The following is an 11,935-nucleotide window of genomic DNA, read 5'->3' as shown; positions in this document are numbered from 1 at the left end:
ACGCCAGACAAGGATCCGCTGATAGCCTGTTGTAGCAGTGGTAAGGATTCACTCTATGGTGCTGAAAAGAAAGCTCTGCTGTTGGGACAGCTTTGTGTGGGCACCGTTTGTCACTGTTGTGATGCAATTCATGTATTGTTTAGTGTTGTGGCTTTGCTAGAACATTTTGAGTTTGCCCCACCAAGATTTACATGCTAAAATCGCTACTGATGGTTATACATCATCTGCGGTTGTGAGGCCTGTTGGACATACTGCCAAATTCTCTAAATCGACATTGGAGGCAGTTTATGGTAGAGAAATTAACATTAAATTATCTGGCAACAGCTCTGGTGGACATTCCTGCAGTTTGCATGCCAATTGCACATTACCTCAAATCTTGAGGTATCTGTGGCAGTGTGTTGTGTGACAAAACTGCACATTTTAGTGGCCTTTTATTGTCCCCAGCACAAGCTGCACCTGTGTTATGGTAATACTGTTTAATCGGCTTCTTGATATGCCACACCTGTCAGGTGGATGGATTCTTGGCAAAGGAGAAATGCTCATTAACAGAGATGTAAACAAATTCATGCAAAACATTTGAGAGAAATGAGCTTTTTGTGCGTATGGAACTTTTCTGGGATTTTTTTTATTTCAGCTCATGAAACATAGGACCAACACTTTAAATGTTGTGCTTATTTCTGTTCAGTGTAGATTGTAAAGTATTAGTAATTTCTACATCGCGCCAGAAAACAACAAAACACATAACATGGATGTAGCACATGGATGTAACACTTTACAAGGGTATACTGAATGTTCTTATGTACAGAGCAAATAAGTCCTCAGAAGAGGTATAGTGCAAATGCGTCTTTTAGTCATTGTTCACTCAAATGTATTCTGTAGGTGACGTAGAGTTCATGTCTAAACCTTGACTTGAATGTTGTCATGTCTGTATGATGTGAGTGCCTAGGTTTGTTGAAATGAGTGTTCCACACTGTTTATGGGGACATACAGTATACTGAAGGTGTGTACTGGAGGTATACAGTATACTGAAGGTGTGTTTTGAGTGTAGCAGCCAGCATGTTTGCCATTTGACCATAAGTTGCAAGTACAGTACAATATCCATAACCGCATCCAAGTTCACTGCCAGTGGAGATTGGACACACTGATTGTCCTTTGGTGTGTTTTGAGCAGACAGATCATCAGGGTTCGTCACACACTTCATCTTCCATTCACCAGCTTCTCCATCTCCTTGTGTATCTAAAGACAGAAAAAATATCCCAAAACAGAGAGACTTTAAACATAACACCTGTAATGAGAAATGACACACACGAAAGTTTAAATGTTCAGTTTGTTCTTTCAACTTTGAATATTCATCCTCAACTACCCTCATTGTGATTGCACTTATCGATACAGCGTTATTTATTTTACACGAAGAGACAATAAGGAAAACACATTCATCAGGCTTGCTTGACCCTCGCTGTAGACAAGCTTTTATACAACATTAATATAATGGTCCTGTGACAAGTTTATTTTACCCTTCCACGAGACACCTTGAGGAAACCATGTCCAATGCAACACCTGTTATAGTGCATCAATATTCTAATCAACCAATAAGAAGATTCTGCTCGGCTATTATAATGACCAATGGGGAGGTCTTTGTTATATGGGCACATCTTTGTTATAGCCCGGCACTGTAACATCTGATTCCACATAACGCATCACCAAGCCCTCGATTGGTTGAATACAGTGCTGGGCGAGAACTAAAACGTGCACACCCTGTCAGACCTCCAGGCCCAGGGAACAGGATGGAGAAACACTGCAGTAGCCCCTTTGCAAAGACAAGGTCACAGGCTCTGTTTGAAGGCCAGGCTTAATTGATTGGAGGGCTATCGTGGTGGTTTGTGAACTCAGCAGGCTCCTCTAGGGGAGAGGGGGAATAAGAGAGGAAGAGGGAGGGAGAGGAAGGGTAATGGATGGAATGATGATCCTCTAGCGTGGAGGTGAAGGTGTGGAGGGGACAGGGAATAGAAAAGGGAGCATATACGGATAGAGAGGGTGGGAATAAAGAGAGGGGGAGGAGGAGGAAACCTGCTGATGGTGCAAAGCATCTCCTGTCCCCCTCCACACGCACACGCACACAAACACACACTCCCTCCCTCTCCTACTCTATCAGCTCACTGCATCACTGACCAGGACACACAGGTCAAATGTTTCCTGTGCCGCTTGGCCGCATTCGATAAAGTCTGCGCAAAAAGGACAACAAGCCTTAACTTGGTGTCTATGGAGTCCAGCCCAGGAGTGATGAGCGCTGCTGTTACTGTCAGCGACGTAGTGGCAGATACACAAACCGGCGTGCTGTGCTGCGAGCCACAAGGGAAGCCACAGGGCAAGAGCTGATTCAACACTTTACTGTGGTGAGGAGACACCTCTATTTAACACGGCCAGCCTTGATATGTTTATAAAGCACCGACTGACTGGCTGACTGGCTGCTGGGAGATACGTTTCAGTCAACTTGTTACTAAGCTGGATGTGCCTGAAATAGCAATGTATTACCTATATAGTGCACTACTTTTGTCCAGAGCCCTAAATAGTCCCTATAGAGAAGGATGCCATTTCAGTCTCTGCCAATATTTGTTTTGGTCAGAGTGGACTCTCTCTCTCAAGGCAATGGAGTATATCCCTGGTTGTTGCTAGCGTATGTTGTTATCGAGTTGACACTGATGTCACTTAGACATTGAGAGAGTGTTGCGGGTTAGGTAACAGTGACACAGGTCTTTTTCAGTGTGATGGCCCTACAGCTCATCTGGCTTGTGGCCACCAGCTTGGGACAACAAAGGACACAAATCAACCTGGGCTGGAATGAATCTGTCTGCCGCTCTGCCCTTCATCTTTTATGGAGAGGAAAATGAAAGCTGATATTGACAGAATCTGTTTGGTGGTGGTGGTGGACTGAATTTGAAAAAAGGTTCAAATGACATAGTGTTACTGTACATGTTCATAGTAATGACATAGTGTTACTGTACATGTTCATAGTAATGACATAGTGTTACTGTACATGTTCATAGTAATGACATAGTGTTACTGTACATGTTCATAGTAATGACATAGTGTTACTGTACATGTTCATAGTAATGACATAGTGTTACTGTACATGTTCATAGTAATGACATAGTGTTACTGTACATGTTCATAGTAATTGTGAAGTATTTCAACAAGACGTGCAGGGCACAGCTTTCTCTCAGTCTTACCTTTGCTTTCTTGTCTCCTGTTGGGCTCACACATTTCTGGCAATCAGGTCCCACCGTCTTCATCATCATCATCACCATCATCATCACTCAGCTTCTCTGATCAATCTGGCGAGAGATCAGTCCTTCATGATAGTCTTCATCCTTCAATGATAGTGTTAATCCGGCCAAGCTTAGATGAAGCCTGCTGTCTATCTATAATACTACTGTTTTACCTCTCTGACACAGTCAGATGCTAACAACACAAAGATGCAAAAAATCATTTCAATTTGGTTTCGCTACAACCATTTCAATTGCCATTATTTCCAAAGTTGCTACTGGTGGTTGCCACAGAAATATAATAGCTATTTACATGAGAACAAAAGAAAACAAAGATAAGTGTGTGTTATTGAGTTATGACTGAAATGTATTATTTGTTCAGTAGGCCTGGGTCTTTAAGAGCCATCATATAAGTACACTGTGTGGCACTAAACTACAGTAGCCATCGTTGTCTAAACTCAACAGTTCCGAAGATGGTCTATAATGTTCATACAGGCTTGAATAGTTCCTCAGTCGAACTCATTACCATCTTACTTCATGGTCATTGGTCATAGGACCTGGACTCTCATGTCTGTGTCCCTTGTCCCACGATGCATCACAGCGCTCTCTGTCAGTATGTCAGCTGTCTAGACCAGCACTGAACCTTATCGTAATTGACCAGCTTCCACAATAGGGTTAGGGTCTGAGGTAGGATTGTAACTAACTTGTGTATGTATCATGTATTTGCTTGGAAGTTCATCAAAGGGTCCATGCACTAGTACAGTGTGTGACCAAAATGGATACCATGACGATATCCATGACTGCTCCAGTTAGGGAAAGGTCAAAAAGTCCTCTTTACTCCAATGTTCAATAGTGAAATTATGTGGGTGGGCCACTCGTCTCGAGTCACGGGAAGTTGCACATTGGGTTTTTAGGTATGAATACTCCCACAGGTCGCTTTGGCACTGGGTAAACTAAAGCTGTATAATACAAGTTAGACCTCCCTGCCTCTTGGGGGCACTATTTTGTAGTTGGGTTAAACCAATAAACAGATCAACGGGAAAGAGCTCAAGGTGGGGCTAGACGGAGCTATCGTCGTCTGTCTCCTGGGGGTCCGGTTGCGTGTGCTTCCTCTTCTCCAGGATGCGGTTGAGCTCTTCGGTAAACGAGTGGTAGAGGGGAGACGTGCTCCCCTCTGGGTCCGTCGTCTGCCTCAGCAGCACGTAGCTGTTGCCGTTCATCTTGCGTAGGACGCTGGGTAATGTCGCAGACATCCCGTTGGTATACTCTGACGACGCGTACTCCGAGGGGGGCAGGGGTGGTGGCATTGGGAGCGGCGGAGCGGGAGGGGGCGGCGATTTCCCGGGAGATCCTTCTGCGGGCACGATCTGGAGGAAGCCATCGCCCATGTCGTCCATGTTGGATACTGACAGGGAGCGGCGTCCGTGCTCGCTTTCCTGCCTGCCGTTGCAGTGGCTGGAGATGGTCTTGAGCTCCAGGTGGGAGCTCCTCTTCCTCTCGGCTGCGGCCCCCGACTCGGGCAGCCCCTGCTGGGAGTACTTGCGGCCCTGGTATGGCCCCCGGCTGCAGAAGCTGACGTAGAGCAGCACTACGGTCAGCACCAGGCACAGCCCGCCCAGCACAGCCACCAGGGAGATATACACGGCCTCCATGTGCCTGTAGGTCTGGAACTTGGGTCCAGGGGGAGGGGAGCCAGCAGGGAGGGCAGGGGCTGCTCGGTGGGGCTGCTGGGGGGAAGGGAAGGGCTTGGTGGGGCGGTAGTGGTGGTGGTTGATAAAGTGTCCGTCACGACTGTTGGCCCCACAGGGAAAGGCAGGTCAGGTTGCACCGTCACGGTGTACATCCTCACGGGTACCCACACGTCGTTCTCCACGGCGTAGCAGCGATATTCTCCGCTCTGGTCGGGCCGGGCGCAGATGAGGAGCAGGCCGTCAGTGCCCACACGATGGCCAGAGTCGAGGCCGTAGCCCTGGAGCTGGTGGCCATCCAGGGTCCAGCGTGGAGTGGCCAGGTTGGAACGCAGATCGCAATGGAGGAGGACATCATCCCCAGACATCACTGTACGCCTGCGGTGGACTACAGACACACACAGAGAAAGAGACAGAGACACAGAGAGAGAGACACAGAGACACAGCGAGAGAGAGAGAGAGAGAGAGAGAGAGCGAGAGACAAAGAGAGAGAGAGAGACACACAGAGAGAGAGACACAGAGAGAGAGAGAGGGAGAGAGAGAGAGAGAGAGAGAGAGAGAGAGAGAGAGAGAGAGAGAGACACAGAGAGAGAGACACAGAGAGAGAAAGAGGGAGAGAGAGAGAGAGAGAGAGAGAGAGAGAGAGAGAGAGAGAGACAAAGAGAGAGAGAGAGAGAGAGAGAGACGCACAGAGAGAGAGAGACACAGAGCGAGAGAGAGAGAGAGAGAGAGAGAGAGAGAGAGAGAGAGAGAGAGAAAGTCCAATCAAGACCCCCAACCCATTTCTTTGGTAGTTTTATAGTTAATCTCATGTTATTTTACACCTTTTGCCATGAGGCTGAGAGAAAATTCAGCCGTTTTAAAGCTCATTTCCTGTAATTCCGGCCCCCCCCAAAAATCCAAGCTTATGACGTGTTCATATGCTACACTTGTGGGTCCCCTCGCACTGCGGGTGGCAGTGGTGTGTGTGTTCAGTTCATACCAACTCCTGTGCTGTTGTCACAGCCTCTTTTCCCCCCCTGTATATCCTGGGTTAGATTGGACCTGAATAGGAGCCAGAAGAATGTCAGTTCTCATTTATTATTTGCAGGCATACAGAAACACGGGAGTAAGTTGATTGGTAATTATAAATGTACTGTACAGTATATGGAATAACACAGAAAATAGAACAACTATTCTAAAGTCAACACAAAAAATATTATAGTGAGATCATTGATAGAAAAGATTGATAGCTTCTTCTAATAAAATGTGTGTGTGTGCCTGCCCTCACCTGTTTGTGCGTGAGGAAATTTTCACACACAGAGCCCCGTCCCAGCCACAGAAGGGGTCCCGGGCAAACACACAGTCGAAACAGGACGTGTAGCGCTGGCAGGATGACAAGGGGACCTGGAGCACTGCAGAGTTGGAGCCAACATAGACACTTTCCTGTTGATGGATAAATGATGTTCAATACGATTTTGATAACACTGTACTCAAAGCCAAAGGTATCATGCTTTATAAGCATGTATGTGCCATGTGTAACACCTGTGCCTGGGAGATGACCATGTTGTCTATGGGCTGAGGGTTCACAAACAGCTGCAGCTCCTCTATGATGTGCATTTGACCTCCTATCTCCACAGCCCTGTGCAGCCAACCCTCATCTGCAGGGAAAAACAGACATATAATGTTCATATAACATTCATATAACCATCATAACCTTCATATAACATTGATAACTCTCATAAAACATTTATATAACATTAATACAATAAAAAACTGAAGTTAAATAAGTGTTCAACTATTCCTTGTGTACTATGTTTATGCATTATAAACCTAGCCAGACTCACCAGTTCCCAACAAGAGCACTGTGTAGACGTGTCGGTCCAGGGCTGCCACCCTGTGCACGACCATCTTTACGTAATTGACTCGTCTCTTGAACAGTAGGGGGTGCTCTCCTATGGGGTGGACCTGGATGGACATCAGGGGGTGCTGCCTCGCAAAGGCTAACACGTCGTCTGGGAGGTCACGGGACGAGTTGATGCCCTGGGACCTGTGCACGTCTGTCATACACTGGGCAGTGAGAGAACGACAGAGGTCGGAGAAGGAAAGAGAGTGAGAGAGCAGTCAATGCAGATCAGAAAAGAGTGAGTGAGACAGAAATAGAGACAAGGGTGCACCTCAATAGCATTGATGGCCTTCCTCTTCTCCTCTCCGTTCATACATTAGCATATAAAATAACTATAGAAAGACTGAATTAGTGAAAACCGTGTATAAATACTGCTTTCACCAATTCAGTCTTTCTAGATGCAGGAAAGAAGACGAGGAAAGGAGTACACTGTGTAGAGAGTATTGAGATTGATCCAAAAGATGTATGTAATGAGGGCAAGGGGAGAGAGGGAGGCATAAGGTTTTCTGTAGCAGGGAAATAGAGGGGTATTACTAGAGACTTACCGAGCCAGGCCTTGGTACTGGAACCTTCCCTGTATATTCCCTCCATTTGGAATCCTGCACCTCCATGTAAGGCCCCTCGAAGGCCCTCTGAATATCTGTGAAGGAGTACTGGCACACCGCAGATGCCTTGATATTTTTCCTGAGAGAGAAAAAAATGCACAAAGTCAGAGATGAATAATTCAACGTTACATCAACATTGAAGCGTTTGTTCTCTTGGAAAGTAAATACCACCTGCCACCCAGATCGAATGTCTAAATCCACGAGCACTCACCAAGAGGGAACATTTGAATAGACTTTAGTTAGTTTGTAGTAGATCATTCACTGAAAGCTGAAAGCTGTGGTGGGTGGGGAAGGGAGTGGAAGTTTGGTTTTGGGCAACAGTCATATTTTCTTGTTTCTGTCTTGTCTACAACAGGGATATGGGGATTTGGGAGTATGTCACTGACAGGGGTAAGGTCTTCTTATCTCAGTAGTAAGCTTATGCTTTATTTGCATTCAATGTACACTTTAGTCATGTGCTCAGGGCCGGCGCCAGAACGAATCAGTTGGATGGCCCTCTGATATCCATAGCCAGGCAAGTTTTTTCACAGGACTTCCTGTGTGCACGGGCTTACATGTTATAGTAAAGACCATTGGCAGCTCGTGAGTTTCAAGTTTGGGGAAGCTTACAACTTGTCCTACCATTTCTACCGGTCCGAGTGAAAGAAATTATTGTTTTATTATGCACATTTTTATGGAACAGATTCTTTTGAATAATAACGTTTTTGTTTCGCAAAATCATTGTCACGTGGTTAATCACGTGATACAAATCTAAAAGTTAAAGTTCAACGACGGCGAGAGCACCATACTTGATACACGGTGGTACATTGGCGACCAAAGAAATTAGTGCATATAACTCAGAGGTAGCCTATAGGCCAATGCAGGAGTAGGTCTATAACTTCCATTGTCATCTAAGTAAAAAAACATAGGCCTAAAGCCGACAAAATAAAACAGTAGAAAATATCCTAATGAAAATGTTGGTTCTTTCAATCACATTCCACTCTCTACTTTGTTTCTATCTATCTTGTCTTGACTTGAGCTATTGCTAGTGCAGTGCAACATTGTTTCAAATCATCAACTGGAACCAGCCAGATATATGGGATCGTCATATTTTGCCCTTTCACAACGAGGCTTGGTGATTATCGAGGCTTGGTGATTATCGAGGCCAGGAGTGTTGGAAAGACATTTCAAATACTGAGGAACTATCATTCGCAATGGATGTAACAATGTGTGAGGTGAAGAGAACAAGACTGAGAAGCTCAGCTTATTCGTGGTGTACGTGGTTAGTTAAGACAATCAGAAATCAGACATTGCCTAATGGGCACTTTTCCTACATTCGCATGCAGCAGGCCAGGTAGGCATACCTCTATCCGTGCTCAGGCGGGCGCGCTCAAAATTATGACAGAGAAACCAGACACATGCTCATTGCTTTCGGAGCACTCCAAACAAAAGACAATGAAAAGATTTACAAAACTCGTAATGGTTATGAAATAAACAAAAACTTGTTTCTCACAAGTATAGCCGGTTGTGAACTCCGCAAACATCCTTTCCGCTCCGAGAAATGAGAATGATAAATGACTGTAGCCTAATTAATACATGCATTAACAGAAATGTACGTGTTTGTGTTTCTTGGTTTGTTCATTTATTCATTAAATGTGTTCACTCCCTGTACTTACTTGCTTCCCGACTCTCAGCGTACATCGTTACACACAATGAAACAATAAATACATTAGCGGGAGATTGCTGAGCCCATTCTGGAGAGTTGAGTGCATGGATCTTTTTATTGGTTTATTTAACTAGGCAAGTCAGTTAAGAACAAATTCTTATTTACAATGCCGGACTACGCTTCGCCACACATCCCTCTTCTTCTTGTTGCAATATTTTAAATTATACTCAAGACACATCGTCTTCACACATATTTGAGATACTTTTCACTGACAGACGCAACTCAATCAGCTAGACATATTGCCGCGTGCGCTGCCCAAATCGCGCCCAAATCACATTTGTGATTTCAAACAATCCACGGGGTGGAAAAACTATATAAATTGTGTGGCTAAGTCACGCTCTCTTTCAAATGTTTTTATTTAGACAGGAGTAATTATATAATTTTGGCAAAACATCAATTTAGTTTAGGGGAAACCAGCATCCTAACAGTGCACCCGCCAACTTTTCTTTCCAATTTGCAAGAGGCTGAAACCAGATATCTTTATATAATGACGAGATCCTCATGTCTCCGCCTTAACAATGGGAGTCGCGGGAAGGTTTAGGTCTACATATTATGCCCATAGAAACGCATTGGGCTTATTCTGGACAGATTTTGGCGAGAGTGAGCCCTCTCTCTTCGACTCTTCCTCTCTGCTGAAATATAGAGTCTGGCTTACTCACTCAAGTCACACACATGGTGACAGGTTTAACTCACAAAGGTGCACTTTCGTATGTCACAAATCGGGGAGGGGGGGGGGGGCAAGACAGTATAAGAGCCAGTGAGGGAGAGAGAGGGAGAGAGAGAGTCCCAATACAAAGGAGAAGAGAGCCAGTGAGCGTGAGAATGCTATTTTTTGCTGTTTTTACCCTCCATCTGATTCTTAGTCCCGTTAGGACAGTTGGATGCAGCTTGACTCTGCATATCACATCACCTTTGTGAGACTTTAATATTCACATGGAAAAGTCCACAAACCCACTCAAAAAGGCTTTCGGAGCCGTCATCGACTCAGTGGGTTTTGTCCAACATGTCTCCGGACCTACTCACTGCCACAGTCATACTCTGGACCTAGTTTTGTCCCACGGAATTAATGTTGTGGATCTTAATGTTTTTCCTCATAAACCTGAACTATCGGACCACCATTTTTTACGTTTTTAATCGCAACAAATAATCTGTTCAGACCCCAACCAAGGATCATCAAAAGTCGTGCTATAAATTGTCAGCCAACACAAAGATTCCTTGATGCCCTTCCAGACTCCCTCTGCCTACCCAAGGATGTCAGAGGACAAAAATCAGTTAACCACCTAACTGAGGAACTCAATTTAACCTTGCGCAAAACCCTAGATGCAGTCGCACCCCTAACAACTAAAAATAATTGTCATAAGAAACTAGGTCCCTGGTATACAGAACATACCCGAGCTCTGAAGCAACCTTCCAAAAAATTGGAATGGAAATGGCGCCACACCAAACTGGAAGTCTTCCAACGAGCTTGGAAAGACAGTACCGTGCAATTTCGAAGAGCCCTCACTGCTGCTCGATCATCCTATTTCTCCAACTTCATTGAGGAAAATAAGAACAAGCAGCATTCCCCAAGAGAGGATGGCTTTCACTTCAGCAGTGATAAATTCATGAACTTCTTTGAGGAAAAGATCATGACCATTAGAAAGCAAATTACGGACTCCTCTTTAAATCTGCGTATTCCTCCAAAGCTCAGTTGTCCTGAGTCTGCACAACTCTGCCAGGACCTAGGATCAAGGGAGACACTCAAGTGTTTTAGTACTATATCTCTTGACACAATGATGAAAATAATCATGACCTCTAAACCTTCAAGCTGCATACTGGACCCTATTCCAGCTAAACTACTGAAAGAGCTGCTTCCTGTGCTTGGCCCTCCCTATGTTGAACATAATAAACGGCTCTCTATCCACCGGATGTGTACCAAACTCACTAAAAGTGGCAGTAATAAAGCCTCTCTTGAAAAAGCCAAACCTTGACCCAGAAAATATGAAAAACTATCGGCCTATATCGAATCTCCCATTGCTCTCAAAAAAAATGTTTTAACTGTTGCGCAACAACTCACTGCCTTCCTGAAAACAAACAATGTATACGAAATGCTTCAGTCTGGTTTTAGACCCCATCATAGCACTGAGACTGCACTTGTGAAGGTGGTAAATTACCTTTTAATGGCGTTAGACCAAGGCTCTGCATCTGTCCTCGTGCTCCTAGACCTTAGTGCTGCTTTTGATACCATCGATCACCACATTCTTTTGGAGAGATTGGAAACCCATATTGGTCTACACGGACAAGTTCTGGCCTGGTTTAGATCTTATCTGTCGGAAAGATATCAGTTTCTCTGTGGATGGTTTGTCCTCTGACAAATCAACTGTACATTTCAGTGTTCCTCAAGGCTCCGTTTTGGGACAACTATTCATTTCACTATATATTTTAACTCTTGGGGACGTCATTCGAAAGCATAATGTTAACTTTCACTGCTATGCGGATGACACACAGCTGTACATTTCAATGAAACATGGTGAAGCCCCAAAATTGCACTCGATGGAAGCCTGTGTTTCAGACATAAGGAAGTGGATGGCTGCAAACCTTCTACTTTTAAACTCGGACAAAACAGAGATGCTTGTTCCTGGTCCCAAGAAACAAATAGATCTTCTGTTGAATCTGACAAATAATCTTGATGGTTGTACAGTCGTCTCAAATAAAAACTCTGAAGGACCTCGGCGTTACTCTGGACACTGATCTCTGTTTTGATGAACATATCAAGACTGTTTCAAGGACAGCTTTTTTCCATGTACGTA

The 11,935-nt window shown here is 44.7% G+C and overlaps 1 pseudogene; it reads right to left on the bottom strand.

The window, feature by feature from the left end:
* Window positions 1-605: 605 nt before the first annotated feature.
* The window catches only part of LOC115143927 (semaphorin-4G-like), a 70,181-nt pseudogene continuing 58,851 nt past the window's right edge, over window positions 606-11,935 (bottom strand).

Source organism: Oncorhynchus nerka, linkage group LG16, assembly GCF_034236695.1.
Source record: "Oncorhynchus nerka isolate Pitt River linkage group LG16, Oner_Uvic_2.0, whole genome shotgun sequence".
Taxonomy (NCBI): Eukaryota; Metazoa; Chordata; class Actinopteri; order Salmoniformes; family Salmonidae; genus Oncorhynchus; species Oncorhynchus nerka.
Note: the sequence above shows the minus strand (reverse complement) of the source record. Positions and strands in the feature narration are given on the sequence as shown.